This window comes from Stegodyphus dumicola, chromosome 4 (assembly GCF_044657685.1).
Source record: "Stegodyphus dumicola isolate Sdum_Otavi_A_Nest chromosome 4, ASM4465768v1".
In the NCBI taxonomy this organism is placed as follows: Eukaryota; Metazoa; Arthropoda; class Arachnida; order Araneae; family Eresidae; genus Stegodyphus; species Stegodyphus dumicola.
The window spans coordinates 208365426-208379786 of record NC_140771.1 but is presented as its reverse complement, the minus strand read 5'-3'; the positions used below and the strand labels follow the sequence as shown (position 1 = coordinate 208379786).

The window sequence follows — 14361 nt, the reverse complement described above, 5'->3', positions numbered from 1 at the left end:
TACTTTATAAGAATTATAAATAATGCATATATTAGTTTTATACTTTTTTTCCATCTTCTCATGCATAAAATTTTTACAGTACTGTTGTTATTTAAAATTTTTAAAATCTTTTGATTTCTATATAAAATTATTTCTAAAGTAATATATTACTTATTAATGTTAGAATTTTAATGGTTTACAATGTGATGAGGTGTATAAAATATTTGCTTTCATGAAGAGTTGACTGTTGATGGAGGATGGGAACACCGTCTATTTACCATAAATTAAGCAAGAAGCATATTATTCATTAGTATATTATTAGTATTCATTAGTATATCATTTATTGCTTAGTAAACACATAGATGCCTGTTGTACCTCTGTGTATTGTTTTGCAACCTAACTCTTCTTGTTAAGTAGTGCTTCGGGGCTCCTTGCTCACCACATATGCAAAGTCAGTGTATGAAATCCTAGATTTGTAAAAATAAGTCGGGAACAATCCACGTTCGTTGATGTAACGCTCTAATTGTAGAATTCAGATCTTTCTATGCATACTTACTTTTGGTATGTGGTAATGTGTACATTTGTATTATTCTAGTGTGTTCTATTCTTTTTTGCAGCGTGTAGGCTTTTGACTTGAGGCTTGAGATAATAGCGCGTTAGTAGAATATCTTGAATGTCGATGTTGTTGTTATCGACAGCTTAATTTGGGAGTTTGTCGAGGATTTCGTTGCCATTGTCTTCTACATATACTCTTGTCCAATGGAGAGTGATGTGGAGTTTCTCCAGTCTTCGTAGATATTGCTAGATTTCTGTTATTATTGGTGATGTATGTGTGCTGTTAACGATGGCCTGCAGGACAAACATACTGTCAATGTAAACACGTGGATGCAATATAATATTAAAGTTAAAATTTTTTCCCTAAATTTCCTGTTTAAAATTTCCGCATCACAGTGCAAAAACATATGCTATACAGTGAACCCTTTCGTAACCACCACCTCTCTAAGATGGCACTTCTGAATGTGACCAGTATTTCACAGCAGCAATAATCAATCGTAATCTTTATTAAAACAACCACTTCTATAAAAAACTAAAATAATCTGAAACAATAGATGTTTATCTTAGTGAGAGTTTACCGTACGTAATATTAAATAAAAATTGCTAAATATGCATGCAGTAACAAAAAAAAAGTTAAAAAGTTAAGAAAATTTCTGTTACATTTTTTAGCATTTATTTTTTCTGCAACAGAAATTTACTAAACGAAGAAATTTTTAAGCAAATAAGTCTATATTTTTTGGGAGACTTTAAAGGATTTCTTGGAGACGAGTGATTGTTATATATTGCTATAGAATTGAAATCCATATTCAGACTTCATTATCTCTATTCAAAACAGGAAATTGGAGAGAAAATCTTTGCATAACATTACTTAATTCTTTAACTGGATTAATTCACTGATAGTCTATGAAAAATGCTTTATGGTCCTTTTGTTTTGTATCCATATCATACAGATATTCTGCTATAATTAACTTCCTAATTGGCAATGCTAATGAAGCTGTCATAAACTACTGTCTTAGTAATTTCAGAGGGAAAACGCAGTATTTTATCTCCCTAAAATCAAATCGAGCATCTCATTTGCATCTGTTGAATAACATCCAGGAGATAAATAGTTTGAGAAACATATTTACCAAAATGTGGCTTTAAGATATTTATCAGTAGCTGCTTCGTCGGCAATAATAACTATCTCAAAAATAAAAAGGGAGAAAGTGACTTGTCTCGATAGTGTTTATCTAATTAAGATAAAATTGACCTGGGTAAGCAATTTTTTGAAACACTGAATTTTTTATTTTTAGAACACAGATGACGTAATTGGAAGGATGACGAAATGTGTTTATGAAATGTTAAAGCACTGAACTCAAACATTTCTTATATATTTGTAGTTTTTACTTAAGATACAAAATTGTTTAGAGCCCTGTAATGAATTTATACTCAAAGATATATTCTTTATGTAATCGAAATAATAGCAAACGGTTTCTACAAGTTAACTTCAAAGAAATAATGAATTGAATTTAGAAAGAATGTAGGATTAGTAAATATTCATGGATTAATTTTATATATGTCTATCTCAGGTTTTTTGTAAAACAAATTAAACCAGATCAGAAACAGAAAATTTTTAAATTTTTATGGTGTAAATCCTTTTATCCCCGCTAAAGGATAAAGTCTTTACTAATAACTCATTGGAATCATTTGGAGAAATCAAAATGTTTGTAAATATTTGTCTTTATTTTTTTGTAATTTATGTTTTATGTATTTTTGTACCATTTTATATTGTTTATATTTATTTACATATCTATTGAATACAGATTTTGTAATAATTCTATGATGTATTTTTGCTGAATCAATTGTGACTCTTATGACACTTGTATGTGTTTATTTTGTGTAATAATTTGCAGATTTTATAATTCTCAATCGATTGGCGTTTGACTTGTAAATATAGCTGAATTTAAGGGGGAACCCTTATAATGTCTCTCGCTGCCTGTCTGTAATAAAATATAAAGGAACCTAGTGAACTGTGTAGCGAATTATCGCTGAGTTCAAGCACTAACAATGTAGACTCGAGAAGGGTTAAAATACCCTTTTATTCACTCACAGAAATGATAACAGATGGCTCCTTCTCGGGTTTACAGGAAAGCCTCCATTCGGGCTTTTAAATCGGAATTAGAAAATAAGAAACTAAACTAATCTATAATAATAAAAGCAAGTGTAATGTGTCTGTCTGTCTGTCTGACCGAGCTCTCCAGCCAAATCTATCGCACGCAGGGACCTGGAATTTTTTATACGGAAGCACAAAGGGGCTGGCCACCAGACCTCGAAGCCCGATTTTCGATTTTTGAATTAGAAAAATTTTAAAAAAATTATTTATAATTAATTAATCACGGTTTTTTTGACTCACTGATATTATTATTTGTTTTCAAATAACGTTCGATTGTAACAATTGATTTCTTTATTCTAGCGTTAGTTTGCTGTTTTGACGATACATTAAATCGATTAATTACAATTCATTTCTTTTTTGTAGCTTGTGGGGGGGGAAGAGAGAGAGACAGTCTACATGTCCTACACTACTATTCCTGCGCTATTCACTTATCTGCAATTTTTAAATGCACGGGCAACGCCGGGCGGGTACAGCTAGTACTAACTAAAATAGACTTAGCCGAAGCTAGACACAAATATCTAACGTAATTGGCCCTTAATTTTACTTAGCTGGCGATTATCAAAAGTCGTGTAGAATGAGCCGAGCGTAATAGATTCAAGAACGAAATAGGCAGAAGGCAGAACCGCGTCACTAAGGACTCCTAAGCACTCTCTCTCTCGAAGTTACTTGAACTTCCTATAAATACTACTTGCGGATCTTCTCGACATTTGAGGCATTTGCCGATTTTTCGTTGACCTGGTGACATTCTAGAAGTTTCCGAAAAACACATCATTGAGGCCATTGGGGAGAGTTTTCTCGAAGCTTCCTAAACTGCCTGGCCAACCTTATAAATATCGATTTTGCTTTGTGTTGCTGTCAAGTATTAATCAGTTCAAGCAGCCACATGAGAGTCTTGCGACTACTTCATAGTGTGAGTGATTTTGGGGATATGTGATATTCCTCGAACACTAAGAAGAATTTGCCTTAGATTTGTTCAGCGCATCCTCGGTCTATATATAACTGTTTGAATTCAAGTGTGAAATGTTATTTATTCCAATAAAGTATCAATTCCTTCCTGTTCATGCGGCTGAGCGGTACAGTCGCTGAACACTGGTAGTTCGGTCCGAGGTTTGAATCCCGCGAACGGGCTGGCTGCATGGGCGTTTTCGTGGTTTTCCCCAGCTTGCATAAAGAGCAGTGACGACGATCTCTTCCCGTATATCCTTCAATGGATAAGTTTCGGGCCAACGAGTATATCTGTTAGCATCTGTATACTTCCTAGAATCGGCAGATCTATAAACTGAGAGCTGGGTTGAAGTTGCTAGTCTAATAAGAAAATGGTCGAACAATAGGTAAAAGGCTTCCAAATAGTCTTTTTCAGAAGATACGAAAGCATTTTGACGAATACTTTATACACGACTTTTCCTTCACAAGAGAAGGGAGCAGTCTTAATCTTTGTGTAATATATGGTGGATTTTTATCAAACGGAAATAGAAAACTTTCCTTACTATTGTGTCACTTAGAAACCAGACACCGCAAATACAAACAAAAAAGGAATAAACTTTTTTTCAGGGATTGTCTAAAGAACAGTCTAAAATTTTATCTAATTTATACAGACAGTGAAATTGTTGTTGTAGAGCCTTATCGAATATATTATTTTATCGTTTAGAAAAGGGAGAAAAACCATACAAATGCTGAAACTACAATAAGTCCGAGCAAAAAAAAAAAAAAAAAATTAAAGATGCTGGTCAATGAATGTTTGGAGAATACCATGTTCGAAACCTGTACGTTTCAGTTAAAATATATATTATAATTGCGTCAATATTAATAAGTAAATTATTTAATGAATGAAATAAATTATGTCATAATCAATCTTTGCTTGATGATATTTTTCTGACCTTTTTCACTGCAGTCATTCAGTTTTATGATATTAAAATAATAGTTGCAAGATATGTTGTGGGAATATTGGAAAGTGTGAAGGTTCACGGCTTCTGAAGGAGGGGGTTAAAGATATTCCATAATTATAAAACTTTATTAGGAGGTACATGAAATCTCTGGGTACAAAACCTCTATGTGATTTGTCCATATTCATAATATAGTGTTATGCGCCTCCACGTTCGGTTGCTCATCCGTAACAGCATATCGTGGGCGACTGTCTGAAATGTTGAAAAGCTACCTTTTTTGCTAATCGTTGTTCGAATATCGATTTTATCTCTGCTTTCATAAATCCCTAAAGTGCATTATCAGATGCGCTGGCATCATGGCTTTATTGCAGGCCAAGTCGATGGAGCTGTAGATTGCAAATCTCAGACTCACGTCCTTGGTCTCACCTGCGGACATTCACAGCTTATGCGTTGATATTTCGCCCTACTGGAAATTTTATTGTTTTTTTTCAACGTCCCTTTTTTCAGCTGTGCTAATTGGGAAAGCTATCGATTTCGCGTATCTATTGCTGGTTGCACTGAGAAGAGTTTCTACTAAGGTAATGAGTAGACTTTTGAATCCTCTTAACTCATTCTTATTCTTATTAGCAGTTACTTCACGCTGTCTTCCGAAGAGCGTGAAAGTTGCACATGAAAGTCATTGTTTAGTTAAATTTCATGAGCATTTTGATATGTAATATACCGAAATCACTTTTCCCATTAAAAAGTACGTTTTACATCCAAAGAATGAAACAGATTTCAAAAAAAAAAAAAAATATTTATGTGGCCAGCACATGACCTCCTGCCAGTTCCCTCTTTTAAAAAGCAACGAGCTGTAAGTAAAGTGTCGCTCCTGGTTGATCGTCTGTAACAAAATCTAATTTACTGTTCCAATAAATAGAAAGATCTGTAATAAGTAATTTTGGACTGTATTTTATTAGGTTATAAGGTATTTCTCCCACCTTGTTGGCGAGCCTTCGTGGTGTAGTGGTTCTGCACGCTGGCCCGGTATTCTAGAGATCCGTGGTTCGATTCCCGGCGAAGGTGGTTGCTAATTTCTCATCTTGCCTGCTTCTAAAAGATACCTAATGTCTCTACAAGGTGCAATTATTTTTTATTAAAAATTATATCTTATTTGGCAGGTGAATAATATATAACTTAATTTGTCTAAAAAGATTAAAGATAATTAATATTTATAAAATAGTTAAAAGAAATACTTTGAAACGATTACCGTAATTTAATTTTTTCCTGCGATATTTCTATAATATCATCAAATCTAAATTCGTTTTGATCTGCAAGTATATCCTCGCAATATTTAGAAATCAATAAACAGTACTCTTATAAGCTGCAACAATATGTCACGGTTTATAAACGTGCAACAATGTGTTATGTTGATTTCCTCAAAACTTTCATGGGCTTCAAATACAATACCACTCATGATACTGTTCTTCTTGTGATTATGTTCTTCAACGTTCCATTAAGAACTGCTATGTAAGATTGTTACGCTCAAAATGAAGTATTATTTCCCGCTTGTCTAATTTTCTCTAAATCTAAACAACCCTTTATATAAATGCAGAAAAATTCATATGGAAAACATAAATTTCTGGATGTTTGATATAAGAGTAATCGTGGGCGAAAATATCGTCACAAACAGACAGACATCATAGTAAAAACTTGTTTTGGGAGAAACCATTATTCGTGCTTATTTATCTGAAAACTCACTAACGAATTTTTGAATGGAAAACATCCGTTATCTATGCATATATAGGTCGGAAAATGCTGGCTTATTAGCCCAAAGGGGCAATTTGCCCAGAAGGGCTGTTACTTTCTTTTTGGCATTTTGCGTCGGTTCACTATAAATGTCGGTTCACTTTACAAATTGTTACCAGCAAATATGCATTATATTTAAAGAAATTTAATAATGAAAAATCTCCATAAATGTAATGTATATTTCTCTCACTTTGAAAAAGCAACGGTACCTAGAGGCATCAAATTTTGTTCAACGTAGTCCTCCATTCGAATATGGGCATCTGGAAGACCAAATTTGGAATTTGGAATTTTTTTATTATCTATTTCATATTTTGTCAAACATTAAAGAATTTTTGATTAGCAAACTCAGCGATTTCAAAGCAAGCAATGGCAGCACTGTACGGATAAAAAAACTATTTCCAGCGCGCGAGACTCTGTATCGGAAATTCTAATGATATGTTCTTTTAATTATTTTGCGATATTGCTGTTCAATCGAATTTTATGGTTTAAGTGCGAAGAACATGATATTCAATAAGTAAAGGTTACACACAAAACGTTAAAAAAAAAAAAGCCCCTTTGGGCGTAATATAAAATCTGAAAGGTTTCAATTTTTTTTTTTTTTTTAAATTTATTTACTTATTACAGTTAAATGATTCTCACATACTCAGTATTGCTTGTCTCCATTGTTCTAGTTAAGTACTGTTTGAATTAAGAGAAATTCTGTCAGGCATGGTTTTTATCCTAGTTAAAAATAATGCAAAAATGAAAATTCTTCTTTTATACTAGGACGATCATTAAAATTCTCAAATTCCCAGTCTTAAAGCTAGTTCATCAGTAAACAAAAACTTTATAAATCGTTCGGCAATGTGACTGAAGAACACGTTTACCACGTACATTCATCATGCAATAGTTCGTAAAATGACTTGGCTCAGTGCCAGAAAGAATAACCTTCTATACGATTCAGACTTTTAATCAGCGCAATGGCAACAAAGAGTAAAAAGCTAAGCCTAGGTTTGATAGAGCACTAGATCTTTTCGATCACCAGATTTCTCATCAATGGTTTAATTTAATGACAGGATTTCTATGTACGAATATATGTTTGAACAACCCACATACTCTGAAATCTCTGAATATTGTCGTTGAATGATACCAATCGTTGAGCAGAAAAATTATTTTTACTTCCTTGAACGAAGTAAAAAGGAAGTATTGTAATCGCGAAAAGCTTCAGGCAGCATATTTCAACGAAAATATCCACTTTGACCGCTTTCGAATGCAATTTAACGATGTTTTTGCGTGATATCTATACGTAAGGACAGAATAAAGGACTCTTTTCCTCCAAAAAACCTAAAAACTGCTTTAAAATGAATTCTGAAGAGAATTTTTCGTGTACGTACGTCTGTACGAACGTATGTACGTACGTGCGTGCGTACGTACGTATCTCGCATAACTCAAAAACGAGTAGCCTCAGAACGTTAAAGTTTTGTATATAAGACTATTATAACATGTAGATGTGCACCTCGTATTTTGGTTTCAATCGGCCGCGCCAAACGTATATAAATATATTTATAAATATATCCACTCTGTTACCCGGCTCCGTGATCTCAGTTTCTTTACTCTTATATGTTTGTAAATTGTACATTTTTTTATTTAAAAATGATTGAATTATGTTGTTTTTATCTTCCGGTTAAAGTTTTTATGCCTTTTGTAATTCTGGAAGCAATGTTTGTACAATTATCAACAATTTAAAAGCTGTTTAAGTGCGGTTAAGTTTTAAATAACATGGCGGACATATTTGTTTACATTTGAAACGGCAGAATTGTAGATTTGTTGTCAATCTAGAGAGACTAAGCTTCACAACACAAAAATAACGCCTTCATTTATTATTGCGAATTAAATCATGCTTAATCTTTTCTGGAATTTTTTCGAGGAAATAAGTATTTAAGATTTACTTCGTAATTTTTAATACAGATATTTTGAGTTTTTATGTATTTTTCCTTGTCGCGAAGTGAAAACTGAATTAATTGAATGAGAAATACTCAATCGTCTGTGAAAAACTGTTTCTTTTTCGTTTTGTTTGCTTAATTTCTTTTATACATCGTTCTAGCTTTGTTATAGTATTTGAATAGAACATGCGGCAACGATTAAATAATTCTTTAAATGATATAAATTTTGTGCATTCTGAGTTATAATATGAACAAAATATATTACTGTTAAGTAAGCCTAGCGCCAGAGTGTCGCTATGGTAAACAAAGTGAATTTTAAAGAATGCATTTATTCTATTGTGGTTTATGCGCTGTCGGCGAAGTAGGTTTAATTCAATCTAATAAGTTAAATGAAATGCAATAAAAAATGCGTATAATTTAATATTCCGTACAAGGAAGTCATGTGGTGTACACATCAGATTTTTTTTATTAAAGATATAACAAAATTGAGAATCGTGTACTTTAACTTTCATTTGTATGGCATTATCGTATTCCCCCATAAAGTGTATTTCTGGTGTTATGTCCAGCTACCAAGAGAAAATCTGTTGGATTAAAATTCAGGGAAGACATTCTCTCTTTAAAAATTATAAATCTCCATACAGTTATTTGTCATGTGACAGAACCCCTTTTATTAGTTCAAAGGGGAAATTTGCCCTGTAAGACTATTAATTTCGTTTTGGTATTTTGCGATGAAAACTAAAAATGGCTAGTTACTTTTCAAATTGTTGCCACCAAATATTATCGACCTGTATTCTATTTAAAGAAATTAAATAATGAAGAATTTGCATGAATGCATGTATGTTTCTCGCACTGTGATAAAACAACGGTACCTAGACCACCAAAATTTGAATAAGGTAATCTTCCATAGAATATGGGCACGTGGAAGCCCTAATTTGAATTTGAAATTTGTTTTATTATCGAGTTCATATTTTGTAACCCTTCAACAAGTTCTTGAATAAAAAACTGAAAGGTTTCAAAGCAAGCAATGTCAACACCCTACGGGAAAAGTAAAATTATCTCCAGCGCGAGACTGTGTATAGGAAATTCTAAAGATATGCTCTTTTAAATATATTGTGATATTGCTGTTGAATGTTATTTTATGGTTTAAGTACGTAGAACATAATGTTTAATATATAAAGATAACATACAAAACGTTAAAAGAGCGCCCCTTTGTACGTAATTTAAAATCTTATACCTTTCAGATTTTTTTTTTTTTTTTTTTTTTTTTCATTTACGTCTTGTATAAGGAAGGTAGGTATTATTTATGATTATGCTCAGTTGTAACGTGATACTAAAATTTTCAGTTTAGATGTAGGTTATTTACAGAAAGGGATGATTTCAGATTTTAAAGTGAATTTTAAAAGTGTGAAGATTTGTGAGCACCGACTGAATGAAAACCTTCAATAGATAAGGTTAAGTGGAGAGAGTGAATCTAAACTTTTTTTTTTTTTTTTTAGAATGAGAGAAAACGAGTGATGACTAATGTACTACTAACGCCTTTCATGATGCAAGTGACATGTAACGCCCTTTACAGAAGATGCTTTAGAAATAATTGGCTCATATTTATATTACACGTAGTGAAGTGGGTGCAAATATTAACAAGTTCTTCGGTAACTTCTAACCATGGGCTGAGTTCAACATTTGGACAAATGAATTTTCTGTATGACAAGAACTGCAAACAGTAAATAAATAAATAAAATAAAATAAATTTTGTTATCTGTCTGGAAATATGTTTTGTGGATTTTTCTCGTTTTCCTTTGAATAGATTATTTATCATTACTAGTTCTTTGTGAAATTATTGTTTTATCGTTCCCTGATTTTAAAAAAAAATGAAATTTGAAAGAAAAAAAAAAACTTTACGCTCCTAGTTCCACTTGCTATATGCAACTTGTCAAGGGAGATTCCTGCATGCAATGAAAGTTGAGTTTAATTCTCACTTGCAAAATGTGTCCCAATTTTTTTGAGTAAGTTATGTGACTTTATTGCCCATCGCTTAGTTTGAAGCAAATTGTAAAGAGGTACTGGTACTTTCAAAACTGGTATAGATGAAATGTAATGTACATAATAAAACACTGAAAATTTCTTAATACCAAAGCAATAGTTCGAAACATGCTGGTTGGACCTAACGACAAAAAAAGTCTAAATAAAAAAACAACCAAAAGAATACGAACAGATAAGAATCTAATAAAGTGAATATTGAAAGTAATTTAAGAAACGACTTTCGTGAAAAAAAGGATAATTGAACTGACATATCCGCTTTCCTACAATTCACTTAACATCGCTTCGCTTTTCTGAATACCAAACACACTAACTTTTTTTTACTTCCTTGTACAAAGTAAAGAAATTCCGGTACCATACTTCAAAGAAAATATCCGATTGGCCGCTATCGAATGCAATTTAACGATGTTTTTGGGTGACATCTGTTCGTATGGACAGAACAAAGGACTCTTTTTCCCCCAAAAAAATTATAAAACTGATTTACAATGGATTCAGAATAGATTTTTTTTCGTGCCATCTGTACGTGCGTACGTATGTAGGTATGCATATATATCGCATAACTCAAAAACAAGTAGCCTCAGAACTTTGAAATTTTGTGTCTAGGATAGCCATACTTGTTCTTGGTAAAATTATTTAACTTCAACGAACATAATTCTAATTTTTTATGTAGTTTATTTTCACTGTACATCAGGGTTTCTTAAACTGTGGATCGCATCCCCCAAGGGATCACGAAAAAATTTAGCAGTTTTGATATTTTTTTAACTTATTACAATAATTTTACAATTACCAAATATTTTTACACAATGTATCTGAAAATAGATAAAAATAAGACAATACAGACAAAGGAAAAAAACGAAAAGGTTTGGATACATTCTTTTTATTACATAAACGTTCATTTTCCTTGCTTTGCACATGAAGCTGTCATTTCGTCTGTTACTTATTTAGAATTTTCACATTGTTCTATGTCTTAAAATTAGAAATTAAAGTTAATCACCTAAAACTGCAATAGTATATTACAGTACAAGTGAAAAAATTGACAATTTCGTTCACGCGTTTGTCGGATTTGCACAATACTTACGGGGTCCCACAAAATTTGTGTAAATATTATAGGGTCCTGGGGATCGCGAAAAAAGCTCAGTGATAAAAAGGGGTCGCGAATGAAAAACGTTTAAGAAACCCTGCTATACATCGTTTCTCTAAGTTGGGAAAAAATCAGCTGAATGCAAAAATCCATACTGCTGCGTGCAGTATCTATTGCACCAGATCATAATCCACATAATTATAAAGAATTATAATGCTTTAAAATGCATTATATCTGTGGTGACTTTTTAAATTTTTTAAAGTACTTGAACTCTTTATACGTGAAGCCATCCTTTTAGTGTGCGGTAAAATTTCAGCTGTAACCTCCTAGCAATGAAATAATAAAGTTTTACCCCAAAGGATCGATAGCCCAGAAGGGCTATTAGTCCCAAACCTGCATTTTGTGACGTTTCACTATAAACGGCCGATCACATTCTAAATTGTTGAGACCAAATATTTAAATTATTATTTTATATTATATTTGTATTAAATTTAAAGAAATTCAATAATGAAGAATCTGCATGAATGTATGTATGTTTCTCGCATTGTAATAAAACAAAGGTACCTAGAGCCAACAAATTTTGTAAAGTGTAATCCTCCACCCGAAATTGCGAACCTGGAAGTCTGAATTTTAAATTTCGAATTTGTTTGATTATCTATTTCATATTTTGTAAAATATTAAAGAATTTCTAAAAAAACAAACTCATCGATTTTGATATGAGCAATGGCAACACTATACGGTAAAAACACCTTTACCTTCAGCAAGTTGAGACTGTGTATCGAAAATTTTAAAGATACGCTGTTTCCAAATATTTCGTGATATTGCTGTTGAATTGAATTTTGTGTGGCTTAAGTGAGAAGAACATGATATTTAATTAATAAAAGTAACACACAAAAACAATTTTAAAAAAGTCCCTTTGAGCGTAATATAAATTCTGAAAAGTTTCGAACTTTTTCCTAATTTTTTATTTGCATTTTAGTTAGACTTATTTTTATTAGCCTTGCATTTAGTATTTAAAGGTGATTAGTTGCCAGCAGGTTAAGAGTTAATCTTTTGGTTAACGGTTTACTTTAATTTCACATCATAGAATTTATAACTATAATCAAACGTTTAATACCTTATTAATATTTCGTTTAATAATTTAATAAAAGTTAGCAGATGTTTCTGTAATATAAAACTTACGGCTAAAATTTTCAGTATTTGATAACTTTCAAACCTGAGAGCTCCTAATGATTTAAGGCTAAGTTAAAGAAATGACTAAGTTATAGAAAAATGGCTAAGTTAAAGAATTTGTTTTAAACAGAACGTAATAAATTCCACAAAGGACTCTTTTTTACAAATCTATTGTACTTTACGCATAAAATACCCATTATCATCGCTTTCATCAATAAATAATTAATTCATTGAGCATTTTTAATGCTTCTCTTCAGAAAAATACATCGTTCAATATTTTGCTCTAAGAGTATTCCTAAGACCCAACCCTTCTAGGGATTTCTTCCTTACTGATTAGCGTGGGAACTTCCACTCCGAACAAATCAGCGATGCATCACATATTCTGTTCCGACCTCTTCTCTACCAATAATACCTGGGTGCTTCTATCTGCGCACATTTGAAACAGAAAGGAAAAACCTGAGGCAACATGTTTCCACCTGAGGCGAAATTTGATATCAATCACAGGACCCGTCAAACCACATCGACCAGCAACTCTTGTCGCCCTTCACGATATCTCTTTCCCCTCTTTCAGAAACTATCTGAACTTCAGCCTTCAGTCCTGCTAAGCAATTTTTTGTTCCGACTTAAAACTCGAGCCGGGTAATTCGAACGTAATTCGAAATCAAAATTGCTTGTGAAATCCGAAGAGCAAGTTTAGTGGAAAACTTACATGGGCTTCTCTCGAGGAAGCGATAAGCATTTTAATGACCATTAGTTGTCCTCTAGATATGACTTCATTGGTATGACTTAGTAGTTTAATGCAGAAAATGTTCTTCAATATAATGCTTATCGTTTCTATTTCGGGATACAATAATTTGAATTCAATGCTCTGAATTCATGAAAATATTATTTACTACGAAAGATTATAGTAATGCAGAAATGTATATAAAATTGTAGAGACCTTAGGTATTTTTTTTTTTTTTTTTTTTTTTAAAGCAGGAGAGATGGAAAATGAGCACTGCCGTCGCCGGGACTCGAACCGCGGGCCTCTCGAATACGTGCTTGCTGCCATTACACCACAAAAGCATGCTAAAAAGGCAGGAGAAATACCTTATATACTCCCCCCCTTTACCGCGCGACTGAGGATTAGGGGACCCAATCGCCAAATCTTGGTGACAGAGAATCATCATCCACCACCCTTTTTAGTTCGGACGTCACTGTAGAGATATTAGGTTATTTTGATGCTGAAGACGAGTAAAATGTGCGATGCCCTCTCCGGAACTCGAACCACGGTCCTCTCGAATAAGCCCAGAGTGTGCTGATCAGTACACCATGAAGGCATGCTAAGAAGGCGGAGAAATACCTGATAGAGAAACTGATAGCTGTCTAATAAATATTTACAAAATAACATTTCATAACAATAAAACTCCTCTCCTTTTGGGGGTAATTGTGGAACCAACGAATGCTATAAAATAACATTTTTCACATCATATTCTTTTGTAGAGTATCGGTAGGCTGAAACGCTGAAACATCCCTTCCCTTTTACTTTATTATTGTAGTAACATGTTTTTTTTTTTTTTTTTTTTTTCCTTTTATGGAAAGTGCTGGGGGCCATGGCGCGTATATATGAGAGTGGATGAAAACAGGCAATGTTTCCAGCGTCGCATGTATGGGTATTTTAAGATCAAAAACACAGTTTATTAAACCTTAAAATAAAAGTTTGATGAATATTAATTATGGAGTTTAATGGTAACAAAGTACTCACGAGATACGTATGCTTGTTCAAGGGATAATGCTTCATGACTTTTTATT

The 14361-nt window shown here is 32.7% G+C and overlaps 1 long non-coding RNA gene across 1 annotated transcript in view; it reads left to right on the top strand.

Moving 5' to 3' along the window:
* Positions 1–10036, top strand: part of LOC146997809 (uncharacterized) — a 46519-nt gene extending 36483 nt beyond the window's left edge. Inside the window, exon 2 of the long non-coding RNA XR_015040540.1 lies at positions 9776–10036. This is a non-coding gene — a long non-coding RNA (uncharacterized LOC146997809). The remainder of the gene's footprint in view (positions 1–9775) is intronic.
* The last annotated feature ends 4325 nt before the right edge of the window (positions 10037–14361 follow it).